A 17,795-nucleotide genomic window follows, 5' to 3' on the forward strand; every position below is an offset into this window, starting at 1 on the left:
TTGGAGAATATACTAACAGTAGTCTTTAAATTTAGTGGGCATGATAAAGAAGTTTGCAGTTGATTTAAAATGTTTGTAGGTTTGACAATGAGGATAAAATTTAATTTGCAGGAAGACATGGATAGTTTCATCAGTTAGGCAAGAACTTAGCTGAAGGATTTGAAACTGTGACCCTCCAGTATCATTACCATCTTTTGAAAGTTTTCTACATCTATATTCCAGGATGAAGAGTTGGCTCTAAAAGTCATCCTGTAATCAATCCATCTACCACTTTCAAATTTTGGTTCTTAGTGGTTGGTTTAGCTAACAGCAACAAAAAAGCATTGCAACAAAGTTGCGACAGCAGATCAATATTGAGTATTACCGAAAATGGTTAGAATGTATGTCTATTTGCCTTCTGCACCATTTTTGTAACCTATTAATAGCCTGTACCTGAGGACGTTAAGCAACCAAAGCACTTAAGGAGTAATGGCAAATGTACACTTAGTATGTTTGTTTTATCTGTTATCTTTACGCTGTATATTCTCTTTATACCCTGCCAACAGTTGCACCCCACCACCAAAAAAAAAGCTATACTTCAGTTGACTTCCCTCCTTCCTTGTCATTGTGCCAAATTCCCAGATTCTTTGGAAGAAATTTCTTCCATGCCAGATCATTTCTCTTTTGTGGGGTTGAAACTTGTCACTACCATTCCAGCTCTTTTCAACAAATGCTGTAAACTAAAAGCAAGCAAATTACCTGTATAAAAATATAAAGTAAGCTTTGGGTTCTATTCTATGCATGAAATGAAAAGGTAAGCTGAAACAAAACCAAAATGAAAAAAATCCTTACCTTGACATATAAAAGTAGCTTGTATTTGAATTTTTTTTTTGATTCTGTTAACAGAAGAGTTCTCACTCATTCATGCAAAGGGAATAAAACCTGGAAATAGTTTCAAGTTTAGACTATCAACAAAGGTTGATGTCCTCAAAGCTTGCAGAACAATAGCCAGAAGCTAAATACGTGAAACAATCCTTAAACTGGTGAGCTCATTAAAAAACCTATTATTGCAAGGGTTGATGTTGCATATTATGCACATGTTGCATTTTCCTTTACAAATAACAGTCGGCGGGGTGGGGGGGGGTGGAAACCCTGAAATAATTACCTAGTCTCAACCTGGTTGACTTTGGCACAATGTCCTTGAGAGACCTGGGTCAAAAACCTGTCATTCCTGATCTGTTCTGAACTAACTCTTATTAAGATGTGGTCTCCGGCTCTGCAAGGTGCATCCTTTAACATCTCTGTAGCTCCTTTCAAACCAGCTGACTCTTTCCGAGATGGTGCCTGTTTGTTCAACAGAGGAAGCTCTCTTCTGTTCTGATCTTGTGCGTGGCAAGTACTGAGTTGCTTTCTGTCATATTCACCTATTTGAGTTTCATTCTCACTGTGTCTGCAATACTTGTCAATGCAATGAGACCACTGTGGTAATTTGCATATCTTTGGTTGTCTCATGATTTTTGTTTTGCACATCTGGTTTTAGCATCCTTTGATTTTAGGAGTGGAGTTATAGTGGGTTTAATTTGCATTTCCCTTTTTCCGTTTCTCTGTAGAAAGTGAAGTGATGTCCAATTATGAAAATACCAGTCCTTAAAGAACCTTACAAAGTCATCTGCTGTGAGTTGCAATTCGTTATGAATGATAAATATGTCATGGTGCTGTGACTGTCCAGCTTTTCTTTGGGTGTACAAATAACTGGCCACTGATGAGTGGGTTATACATATAAATATGTGATTGCATATGTATCATCACTCTGCACATGATATGTGTGCACCTCGCTTAATTAAAACCAACATTAGACTCACAGTTTTGACTTCTGTGTCTTCTGTTGAATTAGTATAATGTTTTGAAGTTACAAAACATGACAATTCCCTTCCTTAAGAACAGCAGATTTGTATTCCTGGGAGTTCCCACTTGCAGTTTTGCTTTCTGATTCAGCATGGCAGCTTCATTTTTGCATAGACAGACTTTGGCACCATGCTGTGGTACCTCCTTCGTTCACTCTTTACAATACTGACAATTGTCTGTAATTTAAAATTTTAATAAAGGTGCATTATTTCTGAAGTGGCTTACAGAGCCAATTGATATCCTTTGTTATTTTCATTCCAAATGCACTGAGGAATCTCTACAGGTTCTCACCAGGTTATGAACACCTGATTTATAGGCCGCCTGAACATACAAATGAGTGTTTGTGAGGCTGGCGTGGTATGGGATGGATTTACCAGTTGATGCTAGGTTGCAACAATCTTCTGCTGGCTCAGAATGGGTCATTACCGCGTGCCTTCTCTCCTCCCTCCTTCACACCCTACACCCCTCCCAACCAAGCCACAACAATTCGGGGCTGGTTAAACTGAGCAGAGCTGGGGCAAGCTGGCAGCTGCTCTTCGAGGCTGTATCACGTTCTCTTCACAGCTACTTCTCTGATTCCCTCCGACAAATTGTTTATATCTGCCACAAAAGGTTCATGATCCAAACGGTTATCAGCAAAGGAACCATCACTCCCCGAGGACTCTCTGTATCCCCAAACTCTATAGCACAATAAACAGTGCTTAAAAGTGTTAAAGCAACAATTATTGCTCTCAGAGTGAAATCAGATATGACACAAATGTGACATCTTCTATTTGTGTGGTTGTTTCACTGTAGGATTACTGATATCAGTACTTAAGTTATTTTCCCAGCTGTTCGGAGATCTCATCCACAATGGACATGGGTTAAGTTATGGTATAGTTTAAAATTAGCTTTACTCTGGCATCTGGATTTCTTCTTTTGCCATGAAGAGCCACATTGGAAAATGTAATTGTTTCCTTCTGTATAGAAACTGACTTAAAAATGAAATTGCATTTATTTTAGAATTAATTATCTACAAAGAATATTTTTTTCATTGATCTTCAAATGTTTTCCTTTTCACCAATCTTAAGGCCAGAAGTTCGTTTTCTTCTTTGACTTTTATTAAGTTTCTTCAGATTGATAGATGTGAAACTATTATCTTGTTGAATGTATTTGGAATACTTAGCACTCCTTGTATTGAGCACGCCATTAGCATTGTAAAGCAGTGTATTCAGACAGACTTAAAGTAACTTTAGCTCCCAGATTGAGTACTGTAGGCGCAATTTATATTCATACATTGTAGTGTTTCATATTCCCTGCATGAAATTCTACATTGCCAAGACAATACCAATGAAAGAATCACAGCAGTGGTGAAATATAGTCTTGGTAATAATTACAAGAGGTGTAAATCTTCTCTGCATTTGCTGTCATTTCAATGGTTCTTCCCAGATTTGCAATGTTCAAATAAAGTTGAATCACATTTGCGAGAATATTGATAATGCTACTTGCAAGTTGACTAACGCTGCTTCTGATTACAGATCATAAATTTGAGGGAACTATTTTCAAGTGATGTAGCATTTTAGTTGATACTATGTTGCTCGTGATCCATTACTTGTATGTTGAATGCTCATTGGAAAATGAGGTATTCACTATCGCAGAAACATGGCCATTCAGAAGAGAATGGGAATCAAACTGCCAATGGGAATGTATGCCTCAGAATCTGATTAAAGATGCCAACTTCTTTGATAAGGCAACTAAAGCTTGGTCATGTCTTTTATTTGTAATTCCATATTTGTTTATTCCCACTTATTAGGTACATTGGGTTTACTGCACAAATTGCAAAGAAAGAGCACAGATACTTGGTTTCTGCTTAAATTCTTCATGGGGTTCCAGCCAGGTCCAGCTGTGGATTTTAACCAAAGTTTTGATGACAAACACCATTTTCAACAGGAATGATGCCTAGGCATGTCCAGTCTGGTGGTATATATACTGCTGTCATTCATCCCTCCTGATTGGTTTGACATCAACCAATCGGATTTCTGCTGTCTCACCTTGCTTAAAATCGTATTTCAGTTCTCATTTAGAGCAAGACCCTTGTCTTTGTTGAACTACTTTTTCTCTGGTCTTATTTCAATGGCTTCCTTCACCAGGCAGTCCCAAAAGCTATTGGCACAGCACGGTAGTTCTGTGCAGTCAAAGTCAATCCTGTGGTCATTGCGAATGTAATGTTCTGCTACCTCCAATTTCTCTGGGTAACCCAAATAGATACACCTCCTCCGCTCCTTGATGCGGGTTTCCACCGTGCACTCCGTCTGGTCGATATACCCTCCTCTGCCTAAACGGAAGCTCAAATCCCAGCTTATGTGGGTCACAGATGACCTGCAACTCAGGATGGCTGACAGTTACAGGATTCACTGTGAATGCGGAGTGGAGTTTGTAATTGAAACATTGGTTAACATCGACACTTGGGCCCGGCTGGAAGCCTGAGAAGAGTTTATATGTCATATACGCCGGGAAAGCAGTAAATCATTTTTGGTTTCTGTTGTCTGCATGAATTTGTTCCCAGATGATAAAATCTGCTTCTTTCTGCTGACCTGTTATTCAAGCAAACTGATCTTGTCTGTTTTTAAGGAAGAAGGAAAATGTTCTTTGCCTGATTCATACATAGCTCAGTTGGTTTAATGCTGAATTATGGGCTCACTAATGCTGTAGATTACAGCAAGAATGCACTTCAATTCCACCTTGCCTGACAACTTTGCAGAAATGAATAGAAGTCCTCGGGTTGAGAAGATGAGAGATGGTCATTTATGTTGGCTGGGGGAATGAACAGAACAGAGGTCACTCGCGTTAATAATAATAATATTATTCAAAAATTGCCTGATGGCTAGGAAGAGGGGAGAATTTTAAATCTGAACATCAGTTCACATTTAAAGTTTTCTACACACTGAAGATATCAAAAAGGTTTTTATTATTGATGTTTAGAATCTAGAAAGATCAGAGATAGAAGTCATTTTAAACGTGCTGCTACTCTCCCTTATGGCTTTGTAAATCAAACAAAATTGAAGTATGGAATAAAAATTCACTCCTGTAGGATCTGAGGAAAAGATAGTCATATAAACACAAAATGTGAATGAAACAACAAATGGCGTCACATGTTTGCAGTGCAGAAAATGGTGAGATGAGTGCTTTTATAGGAATGCAACCCCTCTGTAATGATGATAATCCATGGGCTGCAGGAGAAATGGTAGCCAAAAGAGGGACTTCTCCTTCTATTCTGTCCTTTTATACAGACTTGTACCTATTTTTAATTGCTCCAGTTCTGATGGCTTTCTCTCAGCTGCCGGTGTACTCACTTCTAGAATTCCGACCCTTAACCCTCTGTAGTTTCCTTGCTGCTGTAAGACAAATTAAAACCTACAATTTTGACCAAATTTTCGTAATACCTTGTGGCAATGTCAAATTTGCTTCAGTAAAGCTTCAGTGAAATGTTTCTTTCACAGTTAGGCATTCTCTGAATTAAGTCGTTTTGTAATGATTCTAGGAACAACAGTAGTAGGAACTGTGGGAAGTGTTAGAACATAGAGCAGTATATTCAGGACCAGGCCCCTCAACCCCGCCATATCTGTGTTGACCATGATGCCAGTCTAGCTACTCGTATACACCTACATGTGGTTTAAATCCTTCTACTCGTTGTTTGATAATATACCTGTCTAAATACCTTTTAAACATTGTTATCATGTTAGCTTCCATTACCTCATGGTCATAGAATAATACAGCACAAGAACAGGTCCTTCAGCCCATCCAATCTGTACCTAATCATTTAAACTCCCTGTTCCCATCGATCTGCACCAGGACCAAAGCCCTCCATACCCCTACCAACCATGTACCTATCAAATTTCCCTTGAACATTGAAATCGAGCTTGCATGCACCACTTGCAGCTCATTCCACGCTGTCACATCCCTCTGAGTGAAGAAGTTCCCTTCATGTTCCCCTTAAATTTTTTACCTTTCTCTCTTAACTCATGACCTCATTTGGTAGCACATTCTGGACGCCTACTCTGCGAGTTTTTTTTAAAAAAATGAGCTGCCTTGCATATCTTCCTTACACTTTCCCCTCTCACCTTGGACCTATGCCCTCTAATATTTGGCATTTCCAGCCTGGGGGAAATGACTGTGTATGCCTTTCATGATTTTATATACATACCTACCTAGCCTTCTCTCAGTCTTTGATGCTCCAGAGAAGACAATTCAAATTAGCTTTTCACATGTTTAGAGCTAGAAATTTTTCCATGATTTCTCTATTCTTTGCCTGTTCTCCCATTCATTTATGCATAATTGCATCAAAGAAAGAGGTTCAAGTCCTGAAATTGTGACAATAGAAAACCTGTCAGCAGGCACTATCAATCCCCTGTAAAACTGACAGCAATTGCTGGAGCTTACAATTGCACAGTTATATACAAAGATTAGTTCAGAGATCTTGCACTTGTTCTCTGCAAATTATAAAAATATATGATGCTCCATTGCCCAAACTGCATTTTTACTTTACCACTATAGTTATTGAAAGCGGATTTGAAGCAAACACTATTTGTAAATGTCACTCTAAGCATCACCAGAGCTGTTGCACCTTGCTGACTGACATGTACTGTAACTGAGTGCTTTAGCATTTTGAGTCATAGCTATTGGTTAACAACTTATTCTGCCTTAAAAATCTAACTTTATTTGCCTTGTCATTTATTCAGATAAATATTTTCTTAAGTTTCTAATATAAAAATGGTATCTTTTAGAGTTTTTGAAATTTCAACTTTAATCCTATGCAAATTCCAGAATTTATTTTCTATACTGTAAAATGTTTTAAAAGTCATTGCTGCCCGAGGTTTCTTCAGACTCTGGCCTGCTCAGAGATATCAGTACTGATGGATGTTGAGAATTCCCCTGAGCTGATGCCTGACAGTCACTGACTTTGAGAAAGGGGAGGTCAACACTGTACTGATCTTTGAGCAGCTTTCTTTTGACATTAGCAGTTGGCACCTCTGTTTTGATAGCAATGTCTAGGTCAACAGCTTGTCAATGACCTTCTAGTGCCAGTGTGTGGAGTTCTTGAGGGGAAATCAGTGTTTTCAATTTTTTATACCTCACTGTGTCATTCATTGCAGTGCAATTCGGGCAATAGTAACAAAGAGTGCAGTCATGATAATTAGTTATTTGGTTTTGGGTGGGAACACATGAAGAATAAATTGACTGAATAAAAAAATAGTACCTTACCCTGAGAACAAATGATTTAGGCCTCTTGTGTCTCTGTAATATTGATCGCAATCTACTGATGAGCAAGATTACAAATTTTATTTGTTGAAACATTTCTCACTAGTATCTTACTAACAAATAGTGAGATATTAAAATGAGTCCAGATAACACAGTTGCTTTAACTTACTAATGAATGATTTAACAAGTTCACGGTTTTGAATTTGTTTGCTTTCTTTGGAATGTTATTCATAAATACACTGATAACTATTGGAGGAGCTACATGTTGTTATCATTAGTGCTTTGAATTGCTTTGGTTTTAACCAGCAGAAGGGAGTCTTGACTCAATGATCATGACTTAATAAAAACCATAGCAAAGCGACAGTGAATACGAGGGATCCTTTATGCATATTTTTATTTTTAAATATTTTCCCTCTTGAGATCCCAAAGAATAAATTAATATTTAAGTCAAACAAATTTACCCAGTTGCTGGAATTTGAGTCTTCATTTGACAGACATTGAGGCGGTGAAGTTTAATATCTGGATGTAGTGCTTGCTGTTCTCATGAACTCATGCTAATTGATAAATCATTTTATTTAAGCAGGGAGATGAAATTGTTTTATACTGCTATGGAGTTGGAACCCCTTAGTAGCAAATAGGCTTGAATTACTTAAAGTCAATAAAACTTGAACAATATTCTACAAGGGCGAAAGGCATTGCAGGTCCTAGCCTATCCTAAAAGTTCCTGGCTGAGTTTATGTCTCAAGAGCAGTGTTTGATGGAATTGGCCAGAGCATTGCCTGGTCACATGGACAGCAGCTCTGCTGAAACATTCTGTTGATGAAATTAGATGTATCCAGTTAAGCCAAGGAAGCTATTCTATCACAATGTGTTTGTGGCTCCATACTCAACAATTCCAATACTTGACAGGCCTCTGAGCTTATACTATTTATAAACTCATGAATCTTTAACAGTGGGCTTCCCTTATCCTAACCTGTACTGTCACTGTTGGACTCATCAACCTACATCATCTGCCAGCCCAACAAACTACTTGATTTTAAAGTTCTCATCATTGCATTCAACCTGTCAATAGCTTTGTCTCTCCTTGACATTGTGAACTTCCATAGTACTCTGACCCCTACTCTAGCTCTAGCGTCTTGAGCATCTCCCTTTAGTGACAGCTGACAACCATACTGTTGACTGTAGCCCATGATATTTTCATGGAAAAATACCAGAGGATGGTCAATACTCTCAGTATTCACAAAACAAAGAACTGTTATCTGCTACCCTTGCTCCACTGTAATGAATGTTTTCCAGGGTCTTGCAGTGAACTTTGGTTACTTCTATATCTTGAACACAAATGCTTTTGCAAAGACAAACTTTGAGACACATCCTGTCTGACCATTGGAATCTCTCGTCCGTGATTGATATTGAGAACCTTGAGGCCATGAACCGGGAGAACACAGAAGCTCTAAGATGGATGAGTACACCACCACATAAGCTAATAACTCAGACCCTGTTTGTGGTTTCCACATTGGTTTCATTAGTCATCTCAAAAGCAGAGTGGAAGAAAGTAGATCTCTATTCAAAGAATTTCCTAAGAAGGAGATCAGCTGCAGGGGTCTTGGATTGTGGAATTGCCTTACTAAACTACCCAGTTTTTCACCCATCTTTCTATCCAGCTTTTCTACCCCTCGTCAAAGCTAATCTCTTTTGTGCAACAAAATGGTTGCACATTTTTTTTTTTGCACAAGTAACATTTTGTCTGATGAAGCTATGAGGGTCATTTTCTTTCATTTAATGTGCATTATAAATGCATGTTTCCAGTTAAATGATTTCTCCCTATATTCCTTTTTCTTTCTGAAATTGATCCACTATTTGCAACTGTGCCTAAGTTCTCTTCATTCGAGTCTGTTTCTTGTGCCTGCACCTGTTATCACACCCATTATGTACAATATTTTGATTCTCATTTAGTTTATGGTATCTAGTAGCGACTCTCAGTTTTTATTATTTCTTTAAAAATAAAGAAACCAGCTTGTAGTGAAAGGAAGGGGAGAATAAGAGCTATAACAGGTGGCTAGGTCAGAAACCTCCATTTGCTGGATATCTATAGTATGGAAACTCTTCAAATCCAGCCGAGGGAGGCCTTGGATTGTGATGGGGATGAGGATGTCAGAGGGCACATACCAGTTGTAGGTTCGTAATGACATTTTTCGTCTCTTTCTCATACTATTGTACTGCAGCTGTTGTCAAACTGTATCATGTAACCCTCATTGCTGAAGGTGACATCTGATCTCAGGTCCTCTGCAATTTATTCTAACTGAGCTTTCTCTTCCTCCTCCTAGAGATGGCTGTAAGCAAGATCCTTAAAGAGCTGGCTTTGCTAACATTTAGAGCATGCGCCTTCACTGATACTGTACCTTGGCAGCAGCTGCAGTAAAGATTTACTCTGACTGTAGACCAGTGAAGGACATAATTGTGCATAGGACATTACAGAGGAGACGGGTAAGGGAGATGGAACCAAATGTCACTGACCTGCTGTATCATCATTGATGGTTTTGCAGTGTGATAATTTACTTTGGAATGTATGGCATCTTCAGGCTTATGCAGCATTGTCTCTTAAACCCAAGCTCCAGCCTCTCTCACCCTTCCACAGATGTTCGCTACAGTAATTTACATGGTCAGAATTGAGAGATTGATACCTTCCGACAAGGTCATAGCAAACTAATTCCATACTGTAAATGTAATTCGAAATACTGAAGGAGAACCTGTAACCCAGGATTCACTTTCTGTATATAGTTCCACATGCCCCTCAGACACATTTTCCCCTCTGTATGGGTGCTGGTGTATGCTTCCAAAGGAAAGGATTATACATTACAGTGCAGAACACCTGGTTTAATATGACTTGGGTGGTGGATCTTGGTTGCTTTAGCATGTAAGGCATTTTAAAATTAATTGGTGTTATTAATTGTATTGGGAGCAGATAAGTCACTTGCTGCAGTTGCTTCAAAGATTCATGAGAATTTGAAGTGCTTACAGTAAAAACAAATTAAACAGAGGATAAACACTTAATGAAGAGATAAAATGCACTTGACTAGTAACTGTACCATTGAAATACATTTTCTACTGCCAAGTACCCTGAGTTCCTACTACATTTAAACATGATTTAAACCTGCTGTGCGGTGAAAGTTAGCGCCAGCAAACCATGCTACCAACAGCGTTGTCCTTCAGACAGTTCACAAAACTACCTACCTTTAATTATTCTGTCAAATTTGATTCTACTACTAAGCTGCATGCAATTGGAACCTGTGGTTTACATTTTGATGGTGTGTTTTTGGGTTGATTGGCAATCGGGTACTTTTCTATCTCTGAAGGATTTTGGTGAGATTTGGAGCAGAGTGTGCAGTCTGGAGAAGGGGCGCGAGCCCATGATCGGCTCCATTTCTTGCCGATCTCGCTGATTAAAGTGTTGATCAAGATTGAAATCTATGAGGACGAGAGCGGAAGCTGATTCGGTATTCATTGTCCTCTGCCTGTGTTTAACCGGTCTCACTCTCCCTCTGGCTGCTGCCAGAGGAAGGAGCTGGAGCCTTGGGCCTTGGATTAGACTTGTTTTTAGAGGATTCTGCAGTTCTTGTTATGTGTTTCTACTTTCTGGTTACTTTTTTTTATTATTACTATTTTGTGCATCTGCAGCCTGCAGTCAATGAATGATAAATTGAACTGAACATTCCTGGACTGCTTCAAGGACTCTGTGGTTTGAATGTTTAATATTCTGTGTGGTATACACTCAATTTTTGCCATTTGTGTGATTTGTTTTTTTTTTTGGTGCGTTGGCTGTTTTATGTTTTCTTTGATTGGTCCGTGGTTTCTGTTCCTTGGCTGATTGTGGGAAGGCTCATCTCTGGGTTGTATACTGCATACATTGATAATAAATGTAATTTGAATATTTGTAGAAGTTTCAAGTATCAACAGGGTTCTTGGCCTCTAAAAATGAAAATGTACTCTTCTTATCTGTGAAATCTGGGAATTCCCAGTAATTGTTGGAAAAGACAAAGGAAAATTGGTTGGGTGCTCGTTGGCATGATCTGTTAAAATGGAATTCTGCCTTTCCATGTTGATATCTGCCTGATCAATCTTCAATTAGAAATGTGAACAATTTCTAATCTATCAGAATTAACTTGTTTAATTGAGCTATAGCCATATACCCATCTGGGTAGTGGGTAGTGGCTCCATATATCACTACTACAGGGCGTGACGACACTGCCTTACACAAGTTCCAGGCACAGCTGGCTTCGGCTGACAGTACCCGGTATGGGGCCCTATCCAGGGTTATGGATCCCACTGCCTTGTGGGTATCTTCAGGAGAAGAGAAGGCTAAAGAGTAAACCCTACACAAATCCGGAGTGGAGCCCCTAAGGTGGTTGGATGACATATCACGTCATCTCCTGGCAGCTCCTGCAGCCAAGCCGATGCCAAATATACCACTTCGCATTCCTTTGGACCACATCCATGAGGCCGAGAGGGGGATTTTGATGTCTGGGCAGCCCAGGATCTTCATATTTATTGCCCAGGTCTGCGCCCCGGAACGGGCACATCCATTGTCTACTTAGACAGACAGAGCCTTGATGATGAGCCATATTGAACTCCAGTCTTCAGCATGTAATGGATTGGTTTAGGGGAATGATAGGCAGGGCTTTATAAGTGTTGCACTTCTAGACTATTTGTGCTTAGTGGTTTCATTATGCACAGCCTATCTTATTCTGAAGGAAAACCCATGACCAAGATACTGGAGGAGTTGCACCCATTTTTGTACCAGATTGTGTTTATATTCATTTTTAGGATACAAGCTTGACTACCTGCCAGTACCTGCCAGTATTTATTACCCATCCCTAAATGCCTTTGATCCAGTTGTGGTGAGATTTCTTGAGCTGCTGCAGTTCTTCTGGTGAATGTACTCCTACAATCCTAGGACCTTCAGTATTTAACCAGCAGTAGATTCCCATATTAGGATAGTGTGTGACTTGGAGAGGAACTTGCAGTTGATAGTGTTCCCATGTGTTTGCTGTTTTTGTCTTTGGCTTGCTGCTGGAGGTTGTGTCTTTGGAGTGTTCTTGATTTGAGTGAATGCAGTGGATTTTGTAGAGGGTTAAATACTGTAGCCTCTTAATGCTGGTGGTGGAAGAGATGAATGTTTAGTGTGTTGAAGAAGTGCTCACTAAGCAGTGTGCTTTATCCTGGTTGCTGTTGTTTTGCTTCCTGATATTTTCTGGAGCTGCACCTTTGCAGTTAAATGGTGTGAGTATTTTGTCATATATTTGTTGATGTCAATTTGCTGAATGTGTAGTTGTTTAATATCAGGAGGTTAGTAACTTGCAACAGCACTCCAACTTTTGATCTGCTGTGGCACTTGAGTGGTTGTTTCGATGGGGTTTGGTCAGTGGTGACCACATTCTCTTACCTACCCCTTCCTCACCATCACCACTACCACTAGACATTGGTGGTGAGGGCTTAGGAACAGTAATGCCATTTTAAGGAAAGGGTAGGTGATTATGGTAATTGGCTGACACTTCTGTAGGGCCAATCTTTCTTACCATTTATCAGCCCATGTCTGAATGCCTACAAGTCTTAATGCATGCAGTCATAAAGAAGGGAGTTGCAAATTAAAGTGAATATCGATGTCACTAACTCTGAGTCTCTGAGGAAAGCCACCTCTACAACTTGGTCATCTCTGAGACTGAGGTACATAGATGTTTCCAACAAGTGGACTGTCACAAGGCAGTGGGACTGGATGGCATCCCAGGGCGAGTACTCAGAATGTGTGCAGCACAACTGGCTGGTGTGTTTACAGACATTTTTAATTGCTCCCTCTCCCAGTGTAGAGTGCCCTTCTGCTTCTAATTATCCACCATTGTCCCTGTACCTAAAAAGACCAAGGTAACATGTCTGAACAACTGGTGTCCAGTTGCACTCACCTCAATAATAAGCAAATGCTTTGACAGGCTGGTCAAGGATTACATCTGCAGCACCCAAACTGGAGTCCCTACGGTTCGCCTACTGACACAACCAATCGACAGGTGATACAATAGCCACTGCTCTACATCCAGTCCTTACACATCTGGAGAAGAAGGATACTTATGTGAGAATTCTGTTCTTGGAATACAGTTCAGCATTCAACACCATAGTTCCATCCAGGCTTGACAAGAGGCTCGGAGACCTCGGCCTTGACCCTGCCTTTTGCAGCTAGATCCTGGACTTCCTGTCAGATCGCCAGCAGGTGGTAAGATTGGGCTCCCTCACCTCCACCCCTCTGACTCTCAACACAGGAGCCTCTCAGGGCTGTGTACTAAGTCCCTTCCTTTACTCCCTGTTTACCCATGACTATATCGCCACCCACAGCTCTAATCTGCTAATTAAACTTGCGGACAACACTACATTGATTGGTCTTATCTTAAACAATAACGAGGTGGCCTACAGGGAAGAAGTCATCTCTCTGACACAGTGGTGTCAAGAAAATAACCTCTCCGTCAATGTTGCAAAAACAAAGGAGCTGGTTGTGGATTACAGGAGGAATAGAGACAGGTTAACCCCTAGTGATATCAATGGATCTGGGGTTGAGAGGATAAACAGCTTCAAGTTTCTCGGCATCTACATCACCGATGACCTCACGTGGTCTGTACACACCAGCTGTGTGGTGAAAAAGGTGAACATTAGCACCTCTTTCACCTCAGATAGTTGAGGAAGTTTGGTATGGGCCCCCAAATCTTAAGAACTTTCTACGGAGGCACAATTGAGAGCATCCTGACTGGCTGCATCACTGCCTGGTATGGGAACTGTACCTCCCTTAATCGCAGGACTCTGCAGAGAGTGGTTTGGACAGCCCAGCGCATCTGTAGTTGTGAACTTTCCATGATTCAGGACATTTATAAGGATAGGTGTATAAAAAGAGCCCGTAGGATCATTGGGGACCTGAGTCACCCCAACCACAATCTATTTCAGCTGCCACCATCTGAGAAACGGTACCACAACATGAAAGCCAGGACCAACAGGCTCTGGGACAGCTTCTTCCACCAGGCCATCAGACTGATGAACTCACACTGGCTTGAGTATATTCTATATTACATTGACTGTTCTATTTATTATAAATTACAATGATTGCACATTGCACATTTAGATAGAGACATATCATAAAGATTTTTACTCCATGTATGTGAAGAATGTAAGAGTTACAAAATACACATGGACTAAGATGTTAACTGTCCTGTGCTATCACCAGTGGGATCATCAATTGATCTGCCACCTGTCTTCAGGAGTTTCGGCCTGCTTATGATCAAGACTCCCTCGAGGTGGTGGGCCAGCAGTACTAAAGCACCACCTCCCACTGGTGAGCTTAAAAACTTGGCATCTGCCTCTATCAGAGTTGTTGGTCACTTCCATCCAACAGATAGTCTACTGTTCAGGTGTCTATGCAACTACTGAAGGGTTTGCAAGATATGTATACACTGTCTGACTATCTGCCCCTCTGGACATACTTGGTCCACACCCATGCTGATCCTTTCTCTGCTGCCTCAGCTACAGCCCTGCTGGTTGACTTGATCTCCCTTCTAGTGAAGCCAAGGTCACGCAGCCACTTCTGGAGAGTGAATGCAATAAACCCACGGCAGCCTGCTTAGAATGGATAGCATGAGACCTTCCACCCTCTGTCTCTGCAGTCTGATCTTAACTCTGCATACTTGGTTAACTTGTGCTCATGGGCTTCATCGATGTTGTCTTCCCAGGGGACTGTGAGTTCACCAATAACCGCTTCTCTACTGCTGTCGGACCATACGATTATATCTGGACGCAATGTTGTGGAAGCTGTTTGCTCCGGGAAACTGCCTTTCCCGTCCAGGTCAGCCTTGACACACCAGTCATTGGCTGAAGAAAGTATGCTTGATCGTGAGCATATGCTGTACACCCTTGACTTGGAGCCGCCTTTCACAAATGATATGCGATGTTCTGTGCAGCATGGGCATGAGATAAGTTGTGCTGCAGTACTCTCCGCTCAACTGCTTCTGTTACAACTTTGAGAACGTTGTTATGTCTCCAAGTGTACATGCCGCTGGAAAGATTGACTCTGCATGCACTCAAGATATGTTGGTGTTCCCTTCTCACCACAAGCAGCACACCTGTCTGTCTTATCTTTATACCAGGTGCTGAGGTTGGCAGGTGTTGGGAGCAAATCGTACGCTGCTCTGCATAAAAAAGAAATGCGGAGCAGTTCCATCTGCCACAGAACATTCCAAGATAGGTGTCATTGTCAAAACTTTCCTACCGGGTCCAAGCCCCTTGTTTGGCCAGGCCAGCTGTTTTAGTTAACCTCTTCTCCTCTAAGAAATAAGTCAATTCGATTCAATTCATCAGTGAATGTTCCCAGTTCTGCTCCAGTAATAGAAGGAAGGTCTCTGAAAAGCAACTGAAGATGTTTCAGCCTTGGATACAGCCCTGAAAAACTCCTGAAATAAGTAGCTGATTGATCTCTAGCTTCCTTTTGTGTGAGTTCTGACTTCATACATAGTGCCCATTGACTTTGCTGCAACATCCACTCAAATGCTGTCTTGGTGTCCCCTTGCCTCTGAAATTTAGTTCCTCCTTGATATTTGGGCTGAAGCTGTGATGAGGTAGTAGCTGAATGGTTCTAGCAAAGTCCAAACCAGCCATCAGTGAGCTTGTGTCACTTGGTAGCATTGTTAATGATATTTTCTCTCATTTTACTGATGATTGAAAATAGACAGATTGGGCAGTAAATCCATATTGATGTTGTCCTGCCTTTTGTGAACTGGATATACTTGGTAAGTTTTCCATTCCAGTAGATGCTAATGTTGTAATTTAACTGTCTACAGGCAGAGCTAGTTCTGGAACATGGATCTTCAGTACCACAGCTGTGATGTTGTTTTGAGAGCCTTTGCTATTGGTTGATGTCACAAAGAGTGAATTGAATTGGTTGGAGTTTAGCTTCCATAGTGGTGAGGGATCTCAAGAGGAAGTCAAGGTAGTATCATTGAATTGGCAGTACTGGCTGAAGTTAGTTATGCAGAATTCAGGCCGTGATTGTGGAAATGGAAATAATGCCTGGTCGTTGCATGACCATCCAAGAAGAATAAAGGACTTTCTAATCCAACTTTATGCTGGACACCCAACAACCAGATCTGTCTGACATACTGAAGAAGTTGCAGCTGGTTTTTCAAGTGTGAAAGTAACTTTACTTCCATTTTCTGGTGTTTCTTCCTGCTACTAAAACACAAAATAAAATTCAGAGCCGCAACCAACTTTCTCTGCAATGTAAAGATATTAAGAGGGCTATAGTTGAGATGCATAGATCTCTCCTACTAAAGTAGATGATAAAATTTGGAGAAGGGTTATGTTTGGTCACGCACATGTCAATAATTGTGTTTCTAACAGGAAAATAATTGTGGGCCTCCTTGCTGAGTGCTTTCCATAGGGAACAATATTGAAGGAGGTTACTTTAGTAAAGTAGGCATCTGTGGGGCCCATTTTGTATTTCAGAGTGCTGTTGACTGCAATATCTGGCAAAGATATTTAGTTGTTACATGGAAATTTGAGATATTAAAAGGACAGGAAAAGATCAGTTTAGTCACTTTTAGTTAAATATGAAGTTCAGGTTGTTTGGAAAAATTCATTACATCGGAGTTGAAAATGATGTTTGTCTTGATTGTATTGTGAATTGGTTTGAGGAGAGTGGTTAATGACCTACCTGGGAAATTGGAAAGACGGATACGCCTGGCATACCTCCAAAACTGCATCTTGTTTCTCAAATGTAAAAACACTTTCAGACCATTTTTTTTAAAGTTCTAATCTTCCTCCCACTGAATAAAGCAAAAATAAAACTCATTCTTCTTAATAGTTTTTACAGCAATGTAAGTAACCGGAATTAAAAACCACAGATACAGAACAGAGTCCTAGAAATTTTATTAAATGTTATACAAGCTTACTAAATGTACAAATTAATTTTAGTAGAAACATTGAATACATATTTTGTGATTTTTAGACAATGGAAGTTATTTTAAAAAGCACAATTAAACTAAGTCACACAGTAGAAATACAGGTGTCCCCTGCTTTACGAACATGCGCTTTACGAAACCTCACTGTTATGAAAGACCTACATTAGTTACCTGTTTTCGCTAACAGAAGGTGTTTTCACTGTTATGAAAAAAAGCAGTGTGTGAACAAAAGGCAGTGCGCCCCCCGAGCAGCTGCTCTGCTCCAGATTCAGAATGGCATTCTTGCCAGCATTGTTTAAATACGTGCCTATGAGCAGCCGTTTGGAAGATGAGTTCTAAGGTATTGGAAAAGCCTTCCACATCAGCCACAGCAGACGACGAACCTCGACCTTCGACATCGAGGCAGGCAGACAGAAGAAGATGACCTGCCTACCCTCATGGAAGCAGGACGAGATGACACCCCAGTGTCCCACCACCCCAAACCCCGGGCTGCAGACAGATACCGATCCATGGAGAATGCAGCGGTAGCTGGGAGGCACCCAGAACATCTTTAAGAAAAAAAGCCAAAATAAACATGCTAATTAATTAGGTGCCACCCGGCACGTAAATGTCGGCCCAGATCAGAGACGATTGCCGATTGCGTTGCCTCTGATCTGGGCCGACATTTACGTGCTAAGCGGCACCTAATTAATT

At 40.6% G+C, this 17,795-nt stretch overlaps 1 protein-coding gene and 1 long non-coding RNA gene across 8 annotated transcripts in view; one reads left to right on the forward strand and one right to left on the reverse strand.

The window, feature by feature from the left end:
- fat3a (FAT atypical cadherin 3a) overlaps positions 1–17,795 on the forward strand; it is a 728,759-nt gene that overhangs the window by 19,408 nt on the left and 691,556 nt on the right. The gene's annotated exons all lie outside the window — the stretch shown is intronic.
- The window catches only part of LOC140200280 (uncharacterized), a 49,805-nt gene that overhangs the window by 936 nt on the left and 31,074 nt on the right, over positions 1–17,795 (reverse strand). Inside the window, exon 2 of the long non-coding RNA XR_011886587.1 lies at positions 13,077–13,219. This is a non-coding gene — a long non-coding RNA (uncharacterized lncRNA). The remainder of the gene's footprint in view (positions 1–13,076; positions 13,220–17,795) is intronic.

This window comes from Mobula birostris, chromosome 7 (genome assembly GCF_030028105.1).
Source record: "Mobula birostris isolate sMobBir1 chromosome 7, sMobBir1.hap1, whole genome shotgun sequence".
Lineage (NCBI taxonomy): Eukaryota > Metazoa > Chordata > Chondrichthyes > Myliobatiformes > Myliobatidae > Mobula > Mobula birostris.